The following is a 24,962-nucleotide window of genomic DNA, read 5'->3' as shown; positions in this document are numbered from 1 at the left end:
AAGGCATAAACTGAGAAGAAAAAAAACAAAACTAAAACCTGCATCCGACAGCTCCTGACTGTCATCTATTTGAGAGTCTTGACTCCTGTGGGCACGGGGCACAGCAGACACGGGGAGAACAATCAGTGCGACGTCACTACTGTCTTCCACAAGGATCATTCCTAGCTTTGCTCAGGTCTTCTAACCTCACCCAGTAATAACGCTGCGGCTACACGGGGCACAGCAGACACGGGGAGAACAATCAGTGCTATTTCACTACTGTCTTCCACAAGGATTGTTCCCAGCTTAGCTCAGGTCTTCTAACCTCACCCAGTAATAACCCTGCGGCTACACGGGGCACAGCAGACATGGGGAGAACAATCAGTGCTATTTCACTACTGTCTTCCACAAGGATCATTCCTAGCTTTGCTCAGGTCTTCTAACCTCACCCAGTAATAACGCTGCGGCTACATGGGACACAGCAGACACGGGGAGAACAATCAGTGCTATTTCACTACTGTCTTCCACAAGGATCATTCCTAGCTTTGCTCAGGTCTTCTAACCTCACCCAGTAATAACGCTGCGGCTACATGGGACACAGCAGACACGGGGAGAACAATCAGTGCTATTTCACTACTGTCTTCCACAAGGATCATTCCTAGCTTTGCTCAGGTCTTCTAACCTCACCCAGTAATAACGCTGCGGCTACATGGGACACAGCAGACACGGGGAGAACAATCAGTGCTATTTCACTACTGTCTTCCACAAGGATCATTCCTAGCTTTGCTCAGGTCTTCTAACCTCACCCAGTAATAACGCTGCGGCTCCACGGGGCACAGAAGACACGGGGAGAACAATCAGTGCAATTTCACTACTGCCTTCCACTAGGATCGTTCCTAGCTTTTGTCAGGTCTTCTAACCTCACCCAGTAATAACGCTGCGGCTACACGGGGCACAGCAGACACGGGGAGAACAATCAGTGGCATTTCATTACTGCCTTCCACTAGGATCGTTCCTAGCTTTGCTCAGGTCTTCTAACCTCACCCAGTAATAACGCTGCGGCTACGTAGGGCACAGCAGACACAGCGAGAACAATCAGTGCTATTTGACTACCGTCTTCCACAAGGATCGTTCCCAGCTTTGCTCAGGTCTTCTAACCTCACCCAGTAATAACGCTGCGGCTACGTAGGGCACAGCAGACACAGCGAGAACAATCAGTGCTATTTGACTACCGTCTTCCACAAGGATCGTTCCCAGCTTTGCTCAGGTCTTCTAACCTCACCCAGTAATAACGCTGCGGCTACACGGGGCACAGCAGACACGGGGAGAACAATCAGTGCTATTTGACTACCGTCTTCCACAAGGATCGTTCCCAGCTTTGCTCAGGTCTTCTAACCTCACCCAGTAATAACGCTGCGGCTACATGGGGCACAGCAGACACGGGGAGAACAATCAGTGCTATTTCACTACTGCCTTCCACTAGGATCGCTCCTAGCTTTGCTCAGGTCTTCTAACCTCACCCAGTAATAACGCTGCGGCTATGAGACAACTTTGGAGAGGACACAAGGCCAAAGATCATTCCGTGCAGGCCCTTCATCGCAGTGTAACAGTGGAAAAAAAGTAAGCCGGTCGGATTCTTGGGGTTTGCAATGTGATGCCATCTACCTGCATTACGCTGTGATGTCACAACGGCACCATCTGTGGCTGCACGACCTGAGTTATGGCCACGGACACCGTGTACAACTAGCAGAATGGACAGTGACAATCAGGAGCAAAACCCTTCATTGTGGAGGGAGACAGCTTACACCACTGTATCATGGGAAGTGATGTCATTACCGGGGTGCTGGTCTCACCTGTGTCACAGGACGGATGATGAGAGCGCTCCCTAATTCACCATTGAACCTGACCCCATCACGGTCACCTGTAGCAGCACACTGGACTATGCTCTCTGATGTCAGCCTTGTGTAGTTGGAACTTGTAGTCCTGTTGCTACGCTCCGCTGTACTTCTTGCTACACCACAAGCCATAGAAAGGGCAGCAAATGGAGGCGCGCAACAAATGACTGGAGGATATCCCAAATGTAAAAGAAGCACCATGGCACACGCATGCATAATACTGACGTTACTCCACCTAGTCCATGAGCCGGGCCAGATATCGGTACCACCCGGAGTGACTAATTTTCTTTGGTATTTTTAGGTAGATGCATGTCTGTAGTTTATTTTTTGATATGATAGCCCTTACATATACGTAGCTTATTAACCCCTTCAGCCCTAGGCCTATTTGTACCCAAGTGCCTAAGCCAATCTGACCTGTGCCACTTCATGGGCTAATAACTTTGGAACGCTTTCACCTATCCAAGCCATTCTGAGATTGTTTTCTCGTGACATATTGTACTTCACGTCAGTGCTAAATGGGAGTCAATATATTTTACCTTTCTATATAAAAAAATGCTAAATATTCGGAAATTTTGGAAAAATCGGCAATTTTTTAACTTTGAAATTCTCTGCTTTTTACAAAAATACTGATACCCCCCATAATAGTTATTAATTTACACTCCCCACATGTTTACTTCATATTGGCATCATTTTGAAAATGAAACCTTATTGTTTTACGACGTAATAGGGCTTATAGTTTTATGCGCAATTTTTCACATTTACAGCAAAACCCACTTTTCAAAGGACCAAGTCACTTCTGAAGTCACTTTAAGGGGCTTACATAACAGAAACCACCCATAAATTACCCCATTTTGCAAACTACACCCCTCAAGCTGTTCAAAACTCATTTTTAAAAACTGTTAACCCTTTAGGTGTTCCACAGGAATTTTAGCAGAATGAAGGCGAAATTTCAAAATTTCATTTTTTTTCCAGATATTACATTGTAATCCAATTTTACCTGCAACCTAGCAAGGGTTAACGGCAAACCCAAACTTGGTTACCCTAATTCTGCAGTTTATAGAAACACCCCACATGTACTCGTAAACTAAAGTATGGGCACACAGCACAGCTCAACACGGAAGGAGCGCTATGTGGTTTTTGGGTGGCGGATTCACTGGAAGAAATCTAGGGGGCCATGTCACATTTGAAGGCTGCCTGAGGTACCCCCACAGTGGAAACCCCAAAAAGTGACCCTATTTTGGAAACTACACCCCCAAGGAATCTTTTAGGGGGTATAGTGACCACTTTGACCCAACCAGTGTTTCACAGTAGTTGGAAACACTTGGTTGAGAAAATGGAAAAAGTGCATTTTTTACATGAAGGTGTCATTTTAGGCTCATTTTTTTATTTTTAAGAGGTGTACCAGCAAAAAATGCACCCCACTATTTGTTCACCAATCTCTCCCGAACACAACAACACCCGATATGTTGTCGTACACTGCAGTATTGGGGAACGGCAGGCCTCGGAAGGGAAGGAGCGCCAAATGACTTTTGGAGTGCAAATTTTACTGGAAGAAATCTAGGGGGCTATGTCACATTTGAAGACACCCTGAGGTGCCCCAACACACGCACACACACTGACACATACACGTTCTGTGCTGAACAGGACTCTCCGGTCTTCTCTGCAGAGCTCCTATCTCCCTCTGTAGAGGCTGACACCTCCCAGGCTTGTGACTGATCACATGGCCGTGACATCACCACAGGTCCTGTAGTCCTGTACTGTGTGCTGCTGCTGGTAAGGAACTTGTGGAGAGAGGGGGAACAGTCACCTAGCACCAGCGCTCCCAGCTCTAAGAACGAGCGCCTCATGAAGGTGGGCCCCTGCCTCCTCCTTCCCTGCGCGGCGGCCTTTCCCCCCGGCGGCTGTATTCGGCGTATAAGACAACCGCCCTCTTGGAGCCATGTTTTTCATGGCTAAAAAGTCGTCTTATACGCCAGGAAATACGGTAAATAAAATTTTAATGTTTTTCTTTGTGTTTGCAGGTGTTTACTGACTATCTAACGGCATGATGGAAGTACCAGCAAGGAAGAAATCACGGATCGACTGTATCATACACTGCTCTAATGATGACAGCGATGATCTGGCGTCCCTTAAGGATTTGGACTCCTGGAAAACATTGCTTAGGGCTGCAGAGATCAGGCAGCATGAATCAGTCCTGGTAGCAGCTAAGGGCCTTGAAGAAGGAGAAATACCACACATACAATATCACCGTAAATGTCGTAGTATCTTTACAATGAAGAAGTCACTGGATTCTATCCTTGGCAAGGGTGTCAATGTCGAAACAGCAAGCAAAATCTCCATGAGGAAGCTACCGAGGGGTGCCCCCAGTGATAGCAGGGTGTATGCCAAAGTATGTATCTTCTGTGAGAAGTCAAGCAAGTACCTAAAAGGAAAACAAACAAGGGAGCCAATTGTCCAGTGTGTTGAGCTACGAGCAGATGAGACGATCCGCAGAGCAGCGATAAGGAAAGGCACACAGAGAATACTTGGTTTACTTAGCAGAGACCTTGTTGCTGCAGAGGGGCACTACCACAAGTCGTGCTACAAACTATTCACAAAAGATGATTCCCAAGTGGCCTGTAGGTCTAGTGCAGCTGAAAATCAGGTCGAAAGCGAGGAAGTACGCTACGAAGAGGCAGAGAAAGAGGCCCTTGAAGAACTCTTCTTGTATATAAGGACTAAATTGTTCCCAAACCCAGAAGTACTGCCTATGATAAACCTCACATCTAGGCTTGAGAGATTAATGATATCCCGTGGTATCATCCAACTGAAACCATCGACAAAGAAACATGTTCGACGAAAACTTGAAACAGAGATTGGGGAATCACTCCGCTTTCTCTCAGATGAGAAAGGTAAGCTTCTAGTCTATCCATGTAGCCTATCAATGGACGACCTTGTCCGGCAAGTACACAGCATGACAAAAGATCTGCAAGAAGCAAGAGCTGCTAACTCTGGAGATATCGTAACCAAAGCAGCAATGCAGCTAAGGAATGAGATCAAGAAGCAAGATGTGAGTCAGCCATGGCCTCCCAATACAGATCAGAATGTCGTTCCTGCATTAGTCACTCAATTCCTGCAAACCCTGCTTACAGGAGATTGTGAGTGCCAAACTACCTGTGAAAGAGCTCAACGTCTTGCCACATCCTTCGGCAGTGACTTGGTTTTTGCTGTTACCAATGGAAAGACAAAGCCACCAAAGCACGTACTGCTATCCTTTGCAGTTAAGTCTTTGACCGGCAATACAGAACTGATTCGAACTCTGAATCGTCTTGGCCACTGTGTGTCATATTCAATGGCTGAGGAGATCGATACAGCCCTTTGTATCCAGAAGTTGGAATGTTCAAAGGATGACATCCCAATGCCAGCAAGTATCTACCCAGGTGTGTTCACAACCCTGGCCTGGGATAACATTGACAGACTTGAGGAGACACTAAGTGGAGCAGGTACATCTCATAGAGTCAATGGCATTGCTGTTCAGTCCAATGTTGCATGCTCTGTGACAAAGAAAGTCCTGCCAGATGTAACCAAGTCGAAGAAAAGAAGCATAACTCTGACAGAATTAATGCTACCGATATACAATGTTGGGCAGCGGGGAGAGCCACCCAGGATTGAGACTTCGAATGTTAACACTACCAAGGAGGTCCAGGATTCAAAAACCAAAAACCATATCTGGCTTCTGGCTAGAATGTCAGACCATGAGGATCAGACCACCAGCAGTTGGACTGGGTTCAACATAAAAATCCGCAGCGACATTGTAGTGGCCCAGGACACTGTAAGCTACCTGCCCACTATCAATGCTCCTGCAACAGCCATGTCCACTGTGAATGAAGTCTTGGAGCAAACACATGCCATCATGCAGACCCTGAAGCTTAACAGAATTGTGTGTGTGTTTGATCAAGCACTCTATGCCAAAGCTGCCGAGGTTATCTGGAAACAGGAGAAGTTCAAGAACATTATAATTAGAATGGGTGTCTTCCACACAATCTGTAATCTCCTCTCTATCATAGGGAACAGATTTCAGGATGCAGGCCTTAGAGATCTGTGTGTTGAATCCGGTGTAATCGCTGAAGGATCAGTGTCTGGAGTGATGGACGGCCGGAGGTACAACAGAGCAGTGAGACTACACAAGCTGGTCTATGAAGCACTTATGAGGCTTGCATGGAAAAACTTCCTTCCATGGCTAGAAGAAAACCATGCAAGGGACCTTCACCATCTGGATGAAACACTGAAGAACATCACAAACTTTCGCATCAGTGTGTCGCAGGGATCCTTCGAAAAGCTCTTGGATAATGAATCTTGCACACTTACCCTGAAGCTCTTTCAAGTTTATCTTGAGACCCTCAGAAATGAACAACTCTCAGCATTCTGGATGTCATACTTGGACATGGTCGAGACCATGCTGGCCCTGGTTCGAGCTTCAAGAGAAGGCAACTGGATGCTTCACCTAGGAGCAATCCGACAGATGATACCATGGTGTTTTGCCTATGACAAGGTCAACTATGCCCGATACCTAACCTATTACTATGCCACAATGTCTCGGCTGCCCATAGAACACCCAGAGGTCCATGAATACTTCATGCAAGGTGGCTTTTCGGTCCAGATCGGTAGCAAGAATCCTTTTGGACGAATTCCTGTGGACCAGACCATTGAAGAGACAATCAACAAAGACACCCAGACACCAGGGGGCACAAAAGGCTTCAGCCTCAAAGTTGGAGCTGTTTCCAGGTTCTACCTGACATCAGAGTACCGCAGTATGTACTTGAGGCAGCTGAGGGCCCTGGTAGGCCAACAATATACTGACTTCAGCCATTCAGACCTACAGGTGTCTAGGATTAGAAGAGATGAAGCCGATGTCCAATCTTTCGTTCAACTGCTGGAGACAGGTTGGGTGAACCCCTTCAACAAAGAGCATAATGGTGAACTTATCAGTTTGTCAACAGCGACTGTAGCACCACCAGATGTAGCCAAAGACCTTCAAGGGGCATACAGTATAGGAGAGGATGCATATCAAACATTCAAGGATGAGCGTTTGGGTACCGATAAGCCAACTACATTGTTTCATGACAAGATGACGAAGAACAAACTTAAAACGTTCTCTAACATCCAAATGAAGACACGCAGACAAGGTCTTGGCAAGGAGGTAATTTTGAAGGCTGACAGAAACCTATTTGGCCAGATGATACTTGTAGCTGAGAACAGAAAGCTACAAATGAGTGATGTCTTGACTCATCCCCTGGGTCCATTGCCATGGGCACTTGCCAATGGTGATGGGTCTATCCGCAAGACCAACAAGGCTGCCCTCGCAAGGGAGTTGGAGAGGAATGCTCGTCCTGCAGAAGTGATCCCCGAGCCCTCTGCAACCATCATTGATGGGATGAGCCTGGTTCAGAAACTGAAGGGAAACAATGCAACATTTGGCCAGCTAGCAGGCACAGCAATGAGTCGCGCTATCCATGAGGGTGCTAAGAGCAAGCGCATTGATATTGTCTTTGACGTCTACAAGGAGACATCCATCAAAGATACAGAAAGAGTCAACAGATATGAAGGCACAGGGATCCATTTCAAGAACATTCAACATGGGCACAACATCCAGCAGTGGAAAAAGCTTCTAAGTAGTTCCTCCAACAAGGCAAGTCTCATAAAGTTTCTGGTAGAAGAATGGAAGGCGAAACACCACAGGGAGAAGCTTGAGGAGAAGGAGCTGTATGTCACATGTGAGCAGCTCTGCTTTAAGATCACCAAAGAACAGTGGGAAGAGGCTGCTGACCTTAAGTCAAATCAAGAAGAAGCAGACACACGCCTCCTTCTCCATGCTCTTCATGCAGCAGAATCTGGTTACAAGTCGGTCATCATCACTTCGGAGGATACTGATGTCATGGTCCTGTGTCTGGGCATGTGCCACAAAATCCCATCCCACCTGTTCCAGAAATGCGGTACACAGAACCGGACAAGATTCCTGGATATCACCACTCTGAGCCGAACATTGGGAGGCAGCGTATGTGATTCATTGATTGGTATGCATGCATTTACAGGCTGTGACACCGTCAGTGCATTCGCTGGCCGTGGGAAGATGACGACACTCAAGCAGTTGAAGATGAACAAGACATACCAGGATGCCTTTCAGGAAGTTGGTCGTTCATGGGAAGTGTCTACCGAACTTTTTGAGAAGTTACAGGAAATCACCTGCCACATGTACCTGCCAACTACCCAAACAACTGAGGTAAACAGGCTCCGTTATCAGCTGTTCTGTGCCAGACGTGGAGTGGTAGAGTCAAGTCAACTCCCTCCTTGCCAGGACTGCCTTTTCATGCATGCACTGCGTGCAAACTACCAGGCTGCGATCTGGAGGAGAAGTCTGCAGAGCCAGCCATGGGTTGCAAACCCAACAGACTGCGGTTGGATGATAGATAACGACGGAAAGCTTGTTGTCAAGTGGATGCAAGGGGCACCAGCACCAGAAGCTATTATACAGCTACTGTCCTGCAAGTGTGTGCGGTCATGTGAACTTCCTCAGTGTACTTGCCTCAGCAATGGCCTGAAGTGCACAGACATGTGCAGATTACAGACATGCCAGAACAAGGGTACTGAAGACGAGCCAGTAGAACAACAGTCAGATTCAGAGTCCGATGTTGAAGATATTATGGAGTAACATATATATATATATATATATATATATATATATATATATATATGCACATGACATGTTCAGTGTGTATTTACATAACTTGGATTAAATTTTGTTACAAATACTACATCTAGTCACTCCGGGTGGTACCGATATCGTCATATTTGGTTCTTGGCTCATGCTAAAATTCCTGTGGAACACCTAAAGGGTTAACAGTTTTTAAAAATGAGTTTTGAACAGCTTGAGGGGTGTAGTTTGCAAAATGGGGTAATTTATGGGTGGTTTCTGTTATGTAAGCCCCTTAAAGTGACTTCAGAAGTGACTTGGTCCTTTGAAAAGTGGGTTTTGCTGTAAATGTGAAAAATTGCGCATAAAACTATAAGCCCTATTACGTCGTAAAACAATAAGGTTTCATTTTCAAAATGATGCCAATATGAAGTAAACATGTGGGGAGTGTAAATTAATAACTATTATGGGGGGTATCAGTATTTTTGTAAAAAGCAGAGAATTTCAAAGTTAAAAAATTGCCGATTTTTCCAAAATTTCCGAATATTTAGCATTTTTTTATATAGAAAGGTAAAATATATTGACTCCCATTTAGCACTGACGTGAAGTACAATATGTCACGAGAAAACAATCTCAGAATGGCTTGGATAGGTGAAAGCGTTCCAAAGTTATTAGCCCATGAAGTGGCACAGGTCAGATTGGCTTAGGCACTTGGGTACAAATAGGCCTAGGGCTGAAGGGGTTAATAAGCTACGTATATGTAAGGGCTATCATATCAAAAAATAAACTACAGACATGCATCTACCTAAAAATACCAAAGAGAATTAGTCACTCCGCTTGGTACCGATATCGTCAAATTTGGTTCTTGGCTCATGGACTAACCAGGCAGATACTGCCAGGAGAGCTCACAGACTAGAGCCGATTGCTGGGAATCCAAGCAGGCGATCTATTAAAAAAAGGCCTTTTCCAAAGAAGACAATATATTTTTGTGGTCATAGAAGCAGAAATTAAACTTAAAAAGGAAAGTACATATGGAAAATTGTGCGGCAGCGTTCAGTTTTACACTTGCAGCAGAGTAATAAATAACTGTACCAACTAGGCGACGTCACAGTCGGATATCGGAGGTCACCGATTTCTATAAAGTAAAGCTACAGGTCAGGTCTGATGAACGCGGTGGACAGAGGCGGGGGTATAAATAGCATCAGGGACCCTGTCTGGAAGCACGTTACCCCACGCTCGGTTACCAGGCGATAACGCCCTCCCCGGGGAAGATGGAAGCAGCTGCAGAGGCCGAGTTTAAAGGGATTAGGGATAATGGTGACTCACAGTGAAGAGAGAGCGTGCGAGGGGAGCACATTCCTCCCAAACACAGCGCTCACCATATCCAATCACATCTGACTCATCGTCAGTATCAAGGACTCAGCGCCGTCGTCACAGGCGGCACCGTATTATCACACGCACGCGGTACAACAAGGTGCGTTCAAGGCTTTATCCAAACCCACACGGGGTCCTGCGTCTGCAGCTTTTTCTGCATCTTTAACCTTTCAAATTTGTATATATTAAAGGGATTGCATTGGACAACTCCATTTTGGCCCCACACCCTTTTCTACACAAAACCAGTGGGGTCCTGTTATTAGAAGCCCCAGGATCAGTCGGAACTGCAGGGGTCGCTGCTCTTTAACTTATCATTTTTGATTGATTACAGATTACATGTGACCAATTAAAATAATGGAAAATATTTAGATTACGGTACTTTAATAGAGACCCTGATTCCAGCGATGTGTCACTTCCCGGGCTGCTTGCTGTTATTTAGATAAAATGACTTATCAGCAGGAGATTATCAAAGCGACAGCAAGCAGCCCAGTAAGTGATACATAGCTGGAATCAGGGCATCTGCCCCTACATCATGCTGCTCTCAGAACCTGGTGACAGATTCCCTTTAACAACCTTAGTGTTTTGGTCCTAGATGACCATGTAGTGGCTTAACTGCCCTAAAGTTGTCAGTCGCACATTTGTTAAATACTGTTTTTTGTTTTTCTTTTAGTTTTCTTTTCTTCTTAGTTCTATGAGGTGCAATTCTAAGGAAAAAAAAAGAAAGTTTTTTTTATATAGTTCGTTATTGTTTGAAAGGTTTAGTCTGTTTCTAAATGTATTGCTCCAATGGCTCAAGGATACAAAGAAATAAAAAAATTGAACAGTTACCGTCTACACTGGCTGAGCCGCTGACCTTAGTGATTGGGTGCGGTGTTAATACGATGGCACCGCAGCGTTGCAGCCAAACAAAACCCGAAGCAGCAGCGAGAGGCAACACTGGACCTGGGAGGGTGAGGGGCTTTTTGAATCCTGAAACAGGACAACCCCTTTAAATTTGCACATTCACTCTAATACAAAAAATCACAATGGATTTCCCGATTTAATTTTTGTTATTTTTGTACATAATCTTTTTAGACTCCAGTGAACAGGACGGCTATGACGATGGGATTTTTTTTTTTTACTTACATTCACATTATTTTAACTTGATTTTTTTTCCACCTAGAGGCCATAAGAGACTTCTGGGGGACGTTCACCATTTTGAATGTAATTTTGCAGTTTGTAACCTGTAGGAGCCGCAAGTACAGAGGAAATAAGCCCTTGGGGTGACGTAACTGGCAGAGTTCATTTGGTTTCCGGTGATCCCATGATCCAGCAGCATAGCTTCTTATTTAGGGTGTAAAAAAGAAGGTTATAATTTGTGTTTATCTTCTCCTCGAGGTCCATGGCTAGTTCTGACAGCCAAACTGCAACTTTAAACCCATTTAGCATATTTTAGAACGTGGATTTAAAGCCCAGGACTACGAGCAGCACAATAATCTTTATTTTTATATAGCGCTAACATATTCCGCAGCGCTTTACAGTTTGCACACATTATCGTCGTTGTCCTCATTGGGGCTCACAATCTAAATTCACTATCAGTATGTCTTTGGAATGTGGGAGGAAACCGGAGGAAACCCACACAAACACGGAGAGAACATACAAACTCCTTGCAGATGTTGTCCAAGGTGGGATTAGAACCCAGGACTCTAGCGCTGCAAGGCTGCAGTGCTAACCAATGACAAGGATGTGGATTTAAAGCCCAGGACTACGAGCCGCACAATGACAATGGTGAGGATTTAAAGCCCAGGACTACGAGCAGCACAATGACAAGGGTGTGGATTTAAAGCCCAGGACTACGAGCCGAGCAATGACAATGGTGTGGATTTAAAACCCAGGACTACGACCAGCACAATGACAATGGTGTGGATTTAAAGACCAGAACTGATTTCCAAGAAGGTTACGTTTTCCTGCTCTGATAACTTAATGGACCTTGTAGCCACTTATATACAGGCGTTCGTGGTGGCTCTTCCACTCAAGTCTTTGCATATCCTGGATTACTCGCTCCCTTTAAATCTGTATTATCTACCTACATAGAACCGCCATTGCACCAGAGATCAGCGCTTTACCCCAGAGGACACGCTTTATCTGGATTTGCTTCCTAGCGCATAGCGAGTGACGGCTTTGCTATGTCTAGATGCCTTGGTGCGGTGCCACGGTGAAATACAAAGTTGTGGTGCGGAGGTTTCATTCGCCGGCGTCGGTCGCAGCAGATCCCCTCATGGCTGAGCTGTAATTAAAAACTTGTGTTTGCAAACAGCGGAATAAAAGTTTCTTGAGCTCTGTCACCTCGGTTATAATTAAATGCTCAGCAGCGGCGAGGGGCTGGGGAAACCATCGGGTGTATTATACGCCGCCCGCTTTCTCGCAGGCGGCCCTCTTAACCCGTTCAGTGCCAGCTGGATTCCAGGATCCGGGGGTGTTTGGTAATCGGAGCGGTTTCCATAAGCTTCAGTTATGATAAAGCCGCAGCGAAGTCTCACGAGGAAACCTGACACTGAAGCCTCTAAAGGAAGGGTCTTGTGTGTGAAAACCACAGTGTGCAGAACAATGGAAGAGGCAGCGGAAGAGGACAGCAAACATTCATGTGACAGTCCGCCATTTTTTATTTTTTTTTATTTTTTTACTTAAAATGTAGCTGGGGCAAAAAAATAAAAAACATTTTTGCAATTGAGTTTTATTAAACATTTGCGCCATTTGGCTTTTATAGACTTTGCTTCACGCCACGGTTAACATTGATGTGGTCTGTGGCCAAAAATCAGCTGAAAAGACAAATGTGCTAAATAGTTCCAAACCCTACCAGTAGGTAATCTGAATGAGCTCGCTGGCAGATTCTCAGTTAACTCACTGCAGCCAATGATACACAGTTCAACACAGCGGCTATATACATTAAATGGTTCAAAATATTTAATGAAACCTAATTGCGAAAATTACTTTTAGGCCCAAATCCAAGCATTTCCGGGGAGTGGGGGCGGAAATGACTAAAAATAAATAAAAGGACAGAAGATGACAATATCCAAAAAGGCAATGATCCCCTACACCACATGATGTGTTGTGCTTTGGAACTTTTCCAGTCATATCTAGGCCATTAATGTGATATGAATGAAGTGCATGGAGATGAGCAGCCGCACTGGTGCCGCTCATCTCCGGGGACTGAACCTGACGCATAGAACCCAAAGGCTCTGCTCCAACACCGAGTGACGAGAATATGGTTCCAGCGCTGAGCTCTAACAACGCCTCGGTCCTTCCTATAGAGCGTGGCTGCAATGTGAAGGGAGTGCGGATGGAGACCAACATCGGCGATATCTGGGCATCTTCTCGCAGCAGTCAGATCTCCCTTTGGAAAGCCGACAAACCTCCCTGCATTTTTTTTTTCATATCTGCAGCTCTGGAAGTGACTAGAGCATAAGACCTCATTAATGAGTTATAAACAGTGTAGATATCTGCAATCCTCTGCTTTACATGTGAGCGCTGACTGGTGAGAACATCACCATTACCATCCTCACTGGGGAATGTTCCTAGAAAGAAAGAAATCTAATTTGGGAGGCGATAAGGGGGACGCAGAAACGTTTCCAGCGCTCTGTTCCAGAGAGAAACAAGACTTGGAGTTTATATAATTACATTCTCCCAGAATGCACTGCGGCAGGACTGTAATAACTAACGGAAATAATGACAATAAGAATCGGCGAGCAATGTCGTCTATAAAATGCATCTATTTGGGGAAAAACATACAATGCAAAGTAAAGACCCCGTCCAACGTGGTACTAAAGGGGACCGTCGCCTCAATGAAGGGTCAGGGAAAGAGGTCCTAGAAAAAGGGGTGCAGCACTCAACCCCCTAATGAGCTTTTCATAGAGCCGGAGCCCCCTCTCCCAACCAGCACAGCTCACATTGCCTTAGGCAGGAGGTTATATGTAACGTACATTGCAGAAAGCGGGGGCAGGCCTGCATCCCCCTAAACAGAAAGCGAGGGGCGGGTTTGCGTCCCCCTCCACAGAAAGCAAGGGGCAGGCCTGTGCCCCCCTCAACAGAAAGCGAGGGGATGACCTGGGCCACCCTAAACAAATCAAGGAGTCGGATTGCACCCCCCTCGACAGAAAGCGAGGGCAGGATTATGACCCCCTCAACAGAAAGCAATAATGCATGATAACAAGTGAAAGAAAGGAAGTTGTAGCACCTATAGTGCTGGAAAAATGGTCACTCAGAATAAGTGGATGGCAAGTTATAGAACAGCAGAATCGAAATGTTTGCAGGAAATATTGAACAGGAACGTGCACCAAATGCCATTTTAGCTTATTGTGGGGTATGGGGGCAGCAGGACGATTCCCCTCTTCAGGCTCTGGTTGGCAGGACTGATACTTGAAGCTTTTTCACACCACTGGATACAATGTTTGTCTTTTTTCCCTTTTAGTGAAGAGGAGCAGCTGAGCCTCAGCCCTGGGATATCTGCACCTTCTAGGGCAAATATTAAGCCGCCCATAATCCTCCTATAAATGACGGTGATGTCATCAGCCATTATCACCGCTCTGATCATGACTCACCCCTGACAAAACAGACATTACAGTCAGCGCCATGACACCCACAGTGAGATGTCGCCTCCTACATGAAATGACATCTCTAAAAACCAAGATGGAAATCCCTGCAGTCTGGAGCTGTAAATCCAGACACAAAGCGGTGAGGATCCAGCAGGACGACGCAGGCTGGTGGGATAAGACGTAGGGGCAGATGGTGCAGGATCAGGCATTAACCCCTCGCTGTGGGGAGCAGGTACAGGGGCCCCTGCAGGAGCCGATCAGAAGATCCTAACACTGGGGAGGGGGCCGCGCTGGTGACTTAACGTAAAGCCTGATATGCAGACGTCGGTCACTGGTACAGAGCGATTACTGAAGAAAAGCCTGACAAATCAGCAGAGGATGAAACCGATGACTAAAAGGAGGAAAAAACACAAAAGAAGGGTCTATAGGACAAACTACAACTCTGCACATATCTATAATCCTCATAGGGGCCTGTTTTATTTCAGGGGGGAGCGATGTGACACCAGGGACGTCCCCACGGTCCAGAATCCTGGAAGTTCACGTTGACTTTCCAGTGATGAAAGGAAGAAGACGAAGCTCCAAGAAAGATGAATGAAATCTGGACGTCTCCAGGAATGTAGAGTGCGGCAGAAAATGCCGGAAAGCTCCCTCCTCTCCAGCTGCCTGCTATAAATACAGTCTGTGCAGGTGGTGCATGATCAGGCCATATATATCCATGGAGAATCCCAGAGAGACCAGGCCGACTCTGCTGTCCTACATAACCCGACCCTCAGACCACAGCGACAAAGACAACCAGGAAAAACAGGCCGGGTGCTGCCTGATGCGGCCTCCAGGATAGGACTCCAGCACATCCCAATCAATGAGATGGAGGCGCTGCCATTAGTGGTGTCACATCCACATGATGCCAGAGGAACAGTGCCCCATCACACTGCAGCTGCAGACTTGTACTCTTCATATAGGGGCCCCATCACACTGCAGCTGCAGACTTGTACTCTTCATATAGGGGCCCCATCACACTGCAACTGCAGACTTGTACTCTTCCCATAGGGGCTCCATCACACTGCAGCTGCAGACTTGTACTCTTCCCATAGGGGCTCCATCACACTGCAGCTGCAGACTTGTACTCTTCATATAGGGGCCCCATCACACTGCAGCTGCAGACTTGTACTCTTCCCATAGGGGCCCCATCACACTGCAGCTGCAGACTTGTACTCTTCCCATAGGGGCCCCATCACACTGCAGCTGCAGACTTGTACTCTTCCCATAGGGGCTCCATCACACTGCAGCTGCAGACTTGTACTCTTCCCATAGGGGCCCCATCACACTGCAGCTGCAGACTTGTACTCTTCCCATAGGGGCTCCATCACACTGCAGCTGCAGACTTGTACTCTTCATATAGGGGCCCCAATCACACTGCCCCTGCAGACTTGTACTCTTCCCATAGGGGCCCCATCACACTGCAGCTGCAGACTTGTACTCTTCCCATAGGGGCTCCATCACACTGCAGCTGCAGACTTGTACTCTTCATATAGGGGCCCCATCACACTGCAGCTGCAGACTTGTACTCTTCATATAGGGGCCCCATCACACTGCAGCTGCAGACTTGTACTCTTCATATAGGGGCCCCATCACACTGCAGCTGCAGACTTGTACTCTTCCCATAGGGGCTCCATCACACTGCAGCTGCAGACTTGTACTCTTCATATAGGGGCCCCATCACACTGCAGCTGCAGACTTGTACTCTTCATATAGGGGCCCCATCACACTGCAGCTGCAGACTTGTACTCTTCATATAGGGGCCCCATCACACTGCAGCTGCAGACTTGTACTCTTCCCATAGGGGCTCCATCACACTGCAGCTGCAGACTTGTACTCTTCCCATAGGGGCCCCATCACACTGCAGCTGCAGACTTGTACTCTTCCCATAGGGGCCCCATCACACTGCAGCTGCAGACTTGTACTCTTCCCATAGGGGCTCCATCACACTGCAGCTGCAGACTTGTACTCTTCATATAGGGGCCCCAATCACACTGCCCCTGCAGACTTGTACTCTTCCCATAGGGGCCCCATCACACTGCAGCTGCAGACTTGTACTCTTCCCATAGGGGCTCCATCACACTGCAGCTGCAGACTTGTACTCTTCATATAGGGGCCCCATCACACTGCAGCTGCAGACTTGTACTCTTCATATAGGGGCCCCATCACACTGCAGCTGCAGACTTGTACTCTTCATATAGGGGCCCCATCACACTGCAGCTGCAGACTTGTACTCTTCCCATAGGGGCTCCATCACACTGCAGCTGCAGACTTGTACTCTTCCCATAGGGGCCCCATCACACTGCAGCTGCAGACTTGTACTCTTCCCATAGGGGCCCCATCACACTGCAGCTGCAGACTTGTACTCTTCCCATAGGGGCTCCATCACACTGCAGCTGCAGACTTGTACTCTTCATATAGGGGCCCCAATCACACTGCCCCTGCAGACTTGTACTCTTCCCATAGGGGCCCCATCACACTGCAGCTGCAGACTTGTACTCTTCCCATAGGGGCTCCATCACACTGCAGCTGCAGACTTGTACTCTTCATATAGGGGCCCCATCACACTGCAGCTGCAGACTTGTACTCTTCCCATAGGGGCCCCATCACACTGCTGTTGCAGACTTGTACTCTTCCCATAGGGGCCCCATCACACTGCCGCTGCAGACTTGTACTCTTCATATAGGGGCCCCATCACACTGCAGCTGCAGACTTGTACTCTTCCCATAGGGGCCCCATCACACTGCAGCTGCAGACTTGTACTCTTCCCATAGGGGCTCCATCACACTGCAGCTGCAGACTTGTACTCTTCATATAGGGGCTCCATCACACTGCAGCTGCAGACTTGTACTCTTCATATAGGGGCCCCATCACACTGCCGCTGCAGACATGTACTCTTCCCATAGGGGCCCCATCACACTGCCGCTGCAGACTTGTACTCTTCATATATGGGCCTCATCACACTGCCGCTGCAGACTTGTACTCTTCATATAGGGGCCCCATCACACTGCCGCTGCAGACTTGTGCTCTTCATATAGGGGCCCCATCACACTGCCGCTGCAGACTTGTACTCTTCCCATAGGGGCCCCATCACACTGCAGCTGCAGACTTGTACTCTTCCCATAGGGGCCCCAGCACACTGCAGCTGCAGACTTGTACTCTTCCCATAGGGGCTCCATCACACTGCAGCTGCAGACTTGTACTCTTCATATAGGGGCCCCAATCACACTGCCCCTGCAGACTTGTACTCTTCCCATAGGGGCTCCATCACACTGCAGCTGCAGACTTGTACTCTTCATATAGGGGCCCCATCACACTGCAGCTGCAGACTTGTACTCTTCATATAGGGGCCCCATCACACTGCAGCTGCAGACTTGTACTCTTCCCATAGGGGCTCCATCACACTGCAGCTGCAGACTTGTACTCTTCATATAGGGGCTCCATCACACTGCAGCTGCAGACTTGTACTCTTCCCATAGGGGCCCCATCACACTGCCGCTGCAGACTTGTACTCTTCATACAGGGGCCCCATCACACTGCAGCTGCAGACTTGTACTCTTCATATAGGGGCCCCATCACACTGCAGCTGCAGACTTGTACTCTTCATATAGGGGCTCCATCACACTGCAGCTGCAGACTTGTACTCTTCATATAGGGGCTCCATCACACTGCAGCTGCAGACTTGTACTCTTCCCATAGGGGCCCCATCACACTGCAGCTGCAGACTTGTACTCTTCATATAGGGGCCCCATCACACTGCAGCTGCAGACTTGTACTCTTCATATAGGGGCCCCATCACACTGCAGCTGCAGACTTGTACTCTTCATATAGGGGCCCCATCACACTGCAGCTGCAGACTTGTACTCTTCATATAGGGGCCCCATCACACTGCAGCTGCAGACTTGTACTCTTCATATAGGGGCCCCATCACACTGCAGCTGCAGACTTGTACTCTTCCCATAGGGGCTCCATCACACTGCAGCTGCAGACTTGTACTCTTCATATAGGGGCCCCATCACACTGCAGCTGCAGACTTGTACTCTTCATATATGGGCCTCATCACACTGCCGCTGCAGACTTGTAATAATAATAATAATAATAATACTCTTCATATAGGGGCCCCATCACACTGCCGCTGCAGACTTGTACTCTTCATATAGGGACCCCATCACACTGCCGCTGCAGACTTGTACTCTTCCCATAGGGGCCCCATCACACTGCCGCTGCAGACTTGTAATCTTCATATAGGGCCCCATCACACTGCTGCTGCAGACTTGTACTCTTCATATATGGGCCTCATCACACTGCCGCTGCAGACTTGTACTCTTCCCATAGGGGCCCCATCACACTGCTGTTGCAGACTTGTACTCTTCCCATAGGGGATTCCTTCACCTTCTCTTCCCCAGATAGGTGATGGACACAAGCCACATTAGGCCAGTTCGCTTCTCCCATTGCTCCAGTGTAGACTGTAGGCACTTTTGCAAGTTCACAGCCATCACCCTGAGCTGTGACCGGTCTGTGACTACACTGCCCCATATACAGAAAGGCCGCAGAACAAGTAGAGCATCAAACCGGTCATCAAACCTACTGCATCTATAAGTCAGAAGGAATTATTTTAGCAACTTGTGTAACAGTAGATCTTCTGTGGGACCAGAGGGGCCAGCAATCTACTCACATCAAGGAGCCCTGAGTGTCCAAGATGGTTCTCCGGTGGTTCTAGCTTGGATCAGTTTTGCTAAGTAGTAAAAACTGCAAACTGGGAGCAGCCCACAAAACCCACCTAGCACTAAAACAATCCGCAAGTATATCCTGGGAACCTACAAAACCCACCTAGTACTAAAAACAATCCACAAGTATATCCTGGGAACCTACAAAACCCACCTAGCACTAAAAACAATCCACAAGTATATCCTGGGAACCTACAAAACCCACCTAGCACTAAACAATCCACAAGTATATCCTGGGAACCTACAAAACCCACCTAGCACTAAAAACAATCCGCAAGTATATCCTGGGACCCTACAAAACCCACCTAGCACTAAAAACAATCCACAAGTATATCCTGGGAACCTACAAAACCCACCTAGCACTAAAAACAATCCACAAGTATATCCTGGGAACCTACAAAACCCACCTAGCACTAAAAACAATCCGCAAATATATCCTGGGAACCTACAAAACCCACCTAGCACTAAAAACAATCCACAAGTATATCCTGGGAACCACCCCATAAGGAACCGCCTTATGCTGGGAACACACAAGACTCGCTGTATACCGGTAACACCTCACAAGATCTGCTGTACACCGGGAACACCCTACAAGACCTGCCGTATACCAAGAATATACCACAATACCTGCCGCATACCAATAATATACCACAATACCTGCCGTATACCAAAAATATACCACAAGACCTGCCATATAGCAACAACACCCACAATACCTGCTGTATACAAGGAACACCCCCCCCCCCCCGTAAGGCTACTTTCACACTAGCGTCGTGCGCTGCACGTCGCACCGACGCTAGCTGTGGAAGCGCCGCACAACGGGGGCAGCGGATGCTGTTTTTCAACGCATCCGCTGCCCCATCGTGAGGTGCGGGGAGGTGGGGGCGGAGTTCCGGCCGTGCATGCGCGGTCGGAAATGCTGGACACGACGCACCAAAAAACGTTACAAGCAACGTTTTTTGGTGGCGACAGTCCGACGCAACATGACACAACCGTCGCACGACGGTTGCGACGTGTGGCAATGCGTCGCACTGCGTCGTTAATAAAAGTCTATGGAGAAAAAAAGCATCCTGCAAGCACTTTTGCAGGATGCGTTTTTTCTCCAAAACGACGCATAGCGACGTGCAGTGCACTTAGCTAGTGTGAAAGTAGCCTAAGACGTGCTGTATACCGGGGACACTTCATAAGACCTGATGTATACCAAGAACATGTCACAAGACTTACGGTATATAAGGGAACACCCCACAACACATGCCATATACTGGTAACACCCTGTCAGACCTGTCGTAAACCGAGAACTCCCCTCAAAAATCCGCCATATACCAGGAACACCCCACAAGATCTCCAATGATAAAGATGCTCTGACCCAGTACCAGCACAATTTGCCCCTTCCACAGTGGCGCAGATCCTGGCATTTGCCCAAATTCCCTGAACTGACTGTTCACTTGCCATCAGAGTCACCAGATGCACGTACATTCAGATATATACCCGGGTACGGGCAGACTCGCACACATTACTCCGCCTCGGCCGCTGGATATTTCTAGAACTCGGCTGGTCAGGACTCTGCCGGCACAACACCGGGCCGAGGAATGGAGGATTAGCGGAGTTGTTTCATACAGAAGCACTTGAGCAGAGCGAGCAGGAAGGGCATCGGGACGGGCACAGTGGTGCAACTTGCAGGGTAGAAGGTCGCACAGAAAATATAATTACATATGAGAAACCCGCAGGAAAAACATCATGAAGATAGTGACAGAAAACCCCAGGAAAGTATCCCGGGAATGGTGACAAAGTCAGCGTGAGGCATCTGTGCAATGTGAGCAATGTGGCACTGGACGCAGCGGAGGACTTGCCACAAGACAGTGCTAACCTATCATTAAAAAATGTCAGCAGCAGCCCCATAATCCGCCCCTCAGTGTAGGAACACACAAGTGGGACGCCTTCAGGGACGGGTATCACGGCTCTGGTGGGGACAATATAATGGGCCTGTATTAACCCATCTGACAGGGGTCCTAGGGGGCACTCACAGCTATCCGCCACCATTTACACATTTTCACTATTCCCACCTAGTGGGTGTAAGTCCATTCACTGCGTCCCCTAAAACATGCCACCCAATGCTCCATTTAACCAGTGGTGGCTGCAAAGGACCTGAACTGACCTTCGCTACTAACAGACCGGATAGTCTAATGCATAATTAGCCAACCTGCTGACTGTCTCCCTGTAGAAAGCTTTTATCGGGCTAAAAGCTTCCATAATGGTTCCAGATAGAAACAGATGGGTCAGGAAATATAGTAACGGAAACTTCAGAGAGAAATTTAATACATATTACTGGAAGGGGTTAAATAAACTATTATAAGCTGCGCATATTGCACGGCATTAGTGCAACACCAAGACGTCAATACAGGACTGAGCCATCAAGTGCAGAAAATCGATATGGAAGGCGGATCCGGTCCAAGACATCGGACAGGATTGAGATCTCTGCTCGCAGCATTAGGCTTATACAGCGAAGAGACATTCCTGGACCGCAGGGACATTACTAATACAAATGGCCCTAGAACTACGGTACTTCTCGGAAAAACAGTTCATAGCCAGAGTGACGGGGGAGGGACCGATATACAGGGCCCCTACCGAGAGCAATGCAGCCGCATACAGGGCCCCTACCGAGAGCAATGCAGCCGCATACAGGGCCCCCTACTGAGAGCAATGCAGCCGCATACAGGGCCCCCACCGAGAGCAATGCAGCCGCATACAGGGCCCCCACCGAGAGCAATGCAGCCGCATACAGGGCCCCCTACTGAGAGCAATGCAGCCGCATACAGGGCCCCCACCGAGAGCAATGCAGCCGCACACAGGGCCCCTACCGAGAGCAATGCAGCCGCATACAGGGCCCCTACTGAGAGCAATGCAGCCGCATACAGGGCCCCCTACTGAGAGCAATGCAGCCGCATACAGGGCCCCCACCGAGAGCAATGCAGCCGCATACAGGGCCCCCACCGAGAGCAATGCAGCCGCATACATGGCCCCCAGTGAGAGCAATGCAGCCGCATACAGGGCCCCCACTGAGAGCAATGCAGCCGCATACAGGGCCCCCACAGAGCAATACAGCCGCATACAGGGCCCCCACTGAGAGCAATGCAGCCGCATACAGGGCCCCCACAGAGCAATACAGCCGCATACAGGGCCCCTACTGTGAGCAATGCAGCCGCATACAGGGCCCCCCACTGAGAGCAATGCAGCCGCATACAGGGCCCCCCACTGAGAGCAATGCAGCCGCATACAGGGCCCCCACCGAGAGCAATGCAGCCGCATACAGGGCCCCCACCGAGAGCAATGCAGCCGCATACATGGCCCCCAGTGAGAGCAATGCAGCCGCATACAGGGCCCCCACTGAGAGCAATGCAGCCGCATACAGGGCCCCCACAGAGCAATACAGCCGCATACAGGGCCCCCACCGAGAGCAATGCAGCCGCATACAGGGCCCCTACCGAGAGCAATGCAGCCGCATACAGGGCCCCCCCTGAGAGCAATGCAGCCGCATACAGGGCCCTACTAAGAGCAACATTACTTATACAAATAGCCCTAGAACTACTTCTCGGAAAAACAGTTCATAGCCAGAGTGACGGGGGAGGGACCGATATACAGGGCCCCTACCGAGAGCAATGCAGCCGCATACAGAGTGACGGGGGAGGGACCGATATACAGGGCCCCTACCGAGAGCAATGCAGCCGCATACCGTGCCCCCACCGAGAGCAATGCAGCCGCATACAGTGCCCCCACTGAGAGCAATGCAGCCGCATACAGGGCCCCCTACTGAGAGCAATGCAGCCGCATACAGGGCCCCCACTGAGAGCAATGCAGCCGCATACAGGGCCCCCACTGAGAGCAATAGAGCCGTATACAAGGTTCCTACAATGCACAGAGAAAAGAGGTATCAGCAATCTGGTTTTGGTTCTGTGCAAAAAGGTCCAGACACAGAAGAGGGACTGGGGTAACTTTCTGTACAGCCACCAGCACTCCCATAGAAACATATAATTGGTCATGTAAAGTGCAATAATGCAGCAGTGCACCTGTATATTTGTTCATATCCTGGATGTTCATCAGGGGCCTCCTGGTTCATGAATTTGCCACAATATCATATTTGCAGACCAGTAGAAATAACCATTGTGCTCCCTGTCCTGCAGATCCTCCGCTGCCCAGGAAGGGAAAACGCATTGAGAAATCTGCAGTAAGGCAGGGGTGACAAGGCAGACACAGCATATGTAGCAAGTGATGATTAGGGCGTCTGCAAGAAGGGGGCGAGTGCCAAACACCCTAAAACACTGGTGGTGACCCGGACACTGCAGAAACATCGGAAGTCATTAGCTCCTTGGTCTCAGTCCTGAGACTTTACAATCACAGAAAAGGTGAACTTCAGCCCCTAAAGAAAACCAAGGCGGGAGACACCCAGGCTGTGCACGACACTTATCAGGAGGGCGATAGCACCCAAGCCACATATTCCATCGCAAACATAGGAGCCCAATGGATGGGGCCAATAACGGCATTGCTGCGGTTTATTGCTTCTCTAATAATTCAATGGAGGAACGGCTGTATACAGGGCCCCTACTGAGAGCAATGCAACCATATACAAAGTCCCTACTGCAGGTAACATAGCTGTATACGGGGCCCTTACTGCAGGTAACATAGCTGGATACGGGGCCCCTACTGCAGGTAACATAGCTGGATACGGGGCCCCTACTGCAGGTAACATAGCTGGATACGGGGCCCCTACTGCAGGTAACATAGCTGGATACGGGGCCCCTACTGCAGGTAACATAGCCGGATACGGGGCCCCTACTGCAGGTAACATAGCCGGATACGGGGCCCCTACTGCAGGTAACATAGCCGGATACGGGGCCCCTACTGCAGGTAACATAGCCGGATACGGGGCCCCTACTGCAGGTAACATAGCCGGATACGGGGCCCCTACTGCAGGTAACATAGCCGGATACGGGGCCCCTACTGCAGGTAACATAGCCGGATACGGGGCCCCTACTGCAGGTAACATAGCCGGATACGGGGCCCCTACTGCAGGTAACATAGCCGGATACGGGGCCCCTACTGCAGGTAACATAGCCGGATACGGGGCCCCTACTGCAGGTAACATAGCCGGATACGGGGCCCCTACTGCAGGTAACATAGCCGGATACGGGGCCCCTACTGCAGGTAACATAGCCGGATACGGGGCCCCTACTGCAGGTAACATAGCCGGATACGGGGCCCCTACTGCAGGTAACATAGCCGGATACGGGGCCCCTACTGCAGGTAACATAGCCGGATACGGGGCCCCTACTGCAGGTAACATAGCCGGATACGGGGCCCCTACTGCAGGTAACATAGCCGGATACGGGGCCCCTACTGCAGGTAACATAGCTGGATACGGGGCCCCTACTGCAGGTAACATAGCTGTATACGGGGTCCCTACTGCAGGTAACATCTGGATACGGGGCCCCTACTGCAGGTAACATAGCTGGATACGGGGCCCCTACTGCAGGTAACATAGCTGGATACGGGGCCCCTACTGCAGGTAACATAGCTGGATACGGGGCCCCTACTGCAGGTAACATCTGGATACGGGGCCCCTACTGCAGGTAACATAGCTGGATACGGGGCCCCTACTGCAGGTAACATAGCTGTATACGGGGCCCCTACTGCAGGTAACATAGCTGTATACGGG

The 24,962-nt window shown here is 48.8% G+C and overlaps 1 protein-coding gene across 1 annotated transcript in view; it reads right to left on the bottom strand.

Annotated features, from left to right (window-relative positions):
* The window catches only part of KIF1B (kinesin family member 1B), a 141,602-nt gene that overhangs the window by 87,643 nt on the left and 28,997 nt on the right, over nt 1–24,962 (bottom strand). The gene's annotated exons all lie outside the window — the stretch shown is intronic.

This window comes from Ranitomeya variabilis, chromosome 4 (genome assembly GCF_051348905.1).
Source record: "Ranitomeya variabilis isolate aRanVar5 chromosome 4, aRanVar5.hap1, whole genome shotgun sequence".
NCBI lineage: Eukaryota > Metazoa > Chordata > Amphibia > Anura > Dendrobatidae > Ranitomeya > Ranitomeya variabilis.
Note: the sequence above shows the minus strand (reverse complement) of the source record. Positions and strands in the feature narration are given on the sequence as shown.